At 45.4% G+C, this 3,552-nt stretch overlaps 1 pseudogene; it reads right to left on the bottom strand.

Moving 5' to 3' along the window:
• Positions 1 to 228: 228 nt before the first annotated feature.
• LOC136509648 (uncharacterized) lies at positions 229 to 2,328 on the bottom strand (annotated as a pseudogene).
• Between the last annotated feature and the right edge of the window lie 1,224 nt (positions 2,329 to 3,552).

Below are 3,552 nucleotides of genomic sequence, written 5' to 3'. Positions count from 1 at the left end.
CAATTCCATGTTTCATATGTTTCATGACTTTGTTGAAATTTTAAACTTGTCATATTACTGTCATGTTGCCATGTTTCAAGGTATGAGAAATTCATGTTGCATTTACATGTTTCACTACTACCATTCACAAGCAATCAAGTATGAAACAAACATAATTGAGAATGTTGCATATACATGTTTCAGTACAATGGCATGATGAGGTAGATGATGCACATGTTTATGAAATGAAATGCAATTTTGTGGGAGCCAAACACCTAAGGTGTTACAATTGCGATCTTTTTTAATGGCACACAAGAAATTCCCCAAGGTTATATATGCTTACAGGTTTGCGGCCATAACCCACGAATACCCACCCTAGTCTTAAGAAAGCAGTGACCAGGCGACACACATTTGGATCCTAACCAAACCAACATCAAAATAAGCTACGCTTCTCAAGGCCGACCTGGGATGATAAGCGAGCTTCTGCGAAACAGCAGTGCTAGCTCTCACTCCCAGAAGCACCACCATCACCAAACAGCACTGCATCCAAGCCAAGGATCAGCTTCCCCTGCTCCTCGACGACAACAACACGGCGCTGCAGTGCGACCTCCCCGTCCTCGACGGGCACCACCTTCTATCCACGAGAGTCCAGAAGCACCACGACGTCCTCGCCGATGCTCGTGGTGCGGGCGCTGAAGCTGCATGACGCGTTGATGATGCGGGCGGTGGTGGTTGCCTCCACGGAGTTTATGATATGTGCGAACCTGAACTCATCGCGCAGCTCTCGCTTGACGCTTGTTACCTCCTTCGTTTTGGCGTAGCTGGAGGATCCACGGTAAGCGATGCAGTTGTACCCGAAGTACTCCAAGCATAAAACCTTGTCGTCCTCAGACAATGCTGAGCTCCCTTTGCCCTTTACTTTGAGGTCGATCTCAAAGAGAGGCTCGTCCAGAAGCATGACTGCACGGCTAGGGCCTGTAAGTTCCAAGAGTGAGTCCTGCATATGTCAGACACAAATGGGTTCAGTTATCCTGTGAGATAAAAGAAATAGAGTAGCGGCTTTCAATGGAATGCAGAATTACTGAGCAGGGGATAAATGCCCATTGAAATAAATAATTATCAGAGTTTCATTTTGACAAACAAATTCTAACATTTCAAAGAATAAACAGTACTCACTGATTACCATGACATCTCTCCAACCACATTAGACAAGTGAAGTATTCTGTATTCCTACTTAGTTAGAATGGTTTCATTCATGAGCTTCAAAGAATAAATAGTACTCACTGAATTACCATGACATCTCTCCAACCACATTAGACAAGTGAAGTATTCTGTATTCCTACTTAGCTAGAATAGTTTCATTCATGAGCACCCATATATATTTCGTCAAATTGTTAGCTCCATTTCAGATTTTAAGCAACAAACTAAGAGGTAAGAGCAAAGAAAACATATATAGCGAGCGAAAGCAGATTATTAACCATGAATAATACTCCTGTATGTACAATGTGTAGTGTGCGCGCAGCTAGTGGATTAGATGAAATGAGAGTGAAAGGGATGAAGCTTTGGGTGCCTGCGATGAAGTGAGCGTCTGGCAATTGTTCCTGTCGCGGCGGAAGAGGTAGTTGCGCTTCCAGTCCAGGGAATCGCGCACGGCAACATCACCATAGACGTCCAGAGGCCACTGGAGGCCACCAGTGAGATAAGCCACCTTGACGAAGAAAACCTCCATGGTGTCCATAGGCTGAAGGTAGATGGGTAGCACCGGCCCATCCGTGTGACGCATCGGAAGCAGCTCGGCTGTCAAATTAATAATGTGGCCATCAGACGTACGATTCATATAATAAAACAGCTTTTGCCAGGCATAGATAGAAATCAGGAAAGAATGGCGAAGATCATCGGAAGATGCAGATGAGAAACAGCAAGGAGAGAGATCCAATCCAGACGACCAGACCCAACGAAAACGTACTCGGTTTGTAGAAGGCGTCGTCGTCGTACTTGCCATAACTAACGATCCACTCCTTGCGGTGGATCCCAAAGATCTCGTGTGGCCCCATCTCCTCCTCCTCCTCCTCCTCGTCTTCCATCTCCACGGCGTGGTAGTCGTTGTTCCCCTCGCGCGGCGTCTTGGTGGCATCGCCGCCGCTAACCATTTCACCGGCTGCCTTGTGCCTTCTCCATCAGACCCGATCTCTTGTGGCTGTGGTCGCTCTCACCCCGCTTCGCCTCGACATCCAGCGGCGCCTCCATCTTCCGCGCCGTCGTCCAGAAGGCAGAAGGTTAGGGTTCTAAGGAGTATTTATTATTCAGTGGCTTTCTTTCTTTCCGAGGGTAATCTTGCGGCAAAATGCATGTCTGATACGAATCGAATGTGTTGGAAAAATGAAAGCGATGGATGGATGAAATGACCGATCGATACATTTATGAACAGTGTAAATGTATATATACATCACCGCCGGAAACAGAGCCTTTGCCGAGTGTAAACCGCTTTGCCGAGTGTCAAAAATCGGGCACTCGACAAAGAGTTCTTTGCCAAGTGCCGGGCACTCAGCAAAGAATTACACTCGGTAAAGGACTTCTTTGCCGAGTGCCAGGCTCTCGGCAAAAGCGCGGCACTCGGCATAGGCTGCCCTGCGTAACAGTGTTCGGCCACGTCCTTCCTTTGCCGAGTGCCAGGCTCTCGGCAAAAGCGCGGCACTCGGCATAGGCTGCCCCGCGTAACGGTGTTCGGCCACGTCCTTCTTTGCCGAGTGCCTGCTGTTAGGCACTCGGCAAAGGTTTTTTTTAAAAAATACTTTGCCGAGTGCCCCGGACACGGCACTCGGCAAAGATTTAATTTTTTTTAATGTCTTTGCCGAGTGCCCCAGATCTAGCACTCGGCAAAGTTTTTTTTTTGAAAAATACTTTGCCGAGTGCCTCTGACACGACACTTGACAAAGATTTAATTTTTTTTGAAATGTCTTTGCCGAGTGCCTCAGATCTGGCACTCGGCAGAGTTTTTTTTGAAAAATAATTTGTCGAGTGCCCCTGACACGACACTCGGTAAATATTTATTTTTTTAAATGCCTTTGCCGAGTGTCCCTACGGAGGCACTCGGTAAAGAGGAATTTTTTTAAAAAAAAATCAAAACCCTCTTTGCGGAGTGCCTTATTCTTGGCACTCGGCGAAGACACCCTTTACCGAGTGCCATACCTCGGCACTCGGTAAAGTTTTTTTGTTTTTTTTGTTTTTGGCATCCAAATTTTTTGTGCAGCTCTTTTAAAGTACTAGGAACTCCTAGTTAGAATTTGGGGATTTTTTGTGGCTTTTTGATATATTTAGTTACTTAATTTCATTTACTTGAATTTTTTTCGAAAAATATAAATTTGAACCGCACGTGGTACGAATAATAAAATTTAATGATTCAAAAATTGATAGTCATGTTAGTGAGTGTAGTGTGAGGCCGTATCCAGAAATGGACCCGAAATTTTGGACATCTTGTTCACAAAACATGACCGCGAACTTGCGTGCGAAGTGTTTTTAAATTCTATAAAAAGCAAACGAAGTCCGAAAATCATGAAACTTGTTGAGATATCG

Source organism: Miscanthus floridulus, chromosome 15 (genome assembly GCF_019320115.1).
Source record: "Miscanthus floridulus cultivar M001 chromosome 15, ASM1932011v1, whole genome shotgun sequence".
Lineage (NCBI taxonomy): Eukaryota > Viridiplantae > Streptophyta > Magnoliopsida > Poales > Poaceae > Miscanthus > Miscanthus floridulus.
The sequence above is the reverse complement of the archived record's forward strand: the minus strand, read 5'-3'. Positions and strand labels throughout refer to the sequence as shown.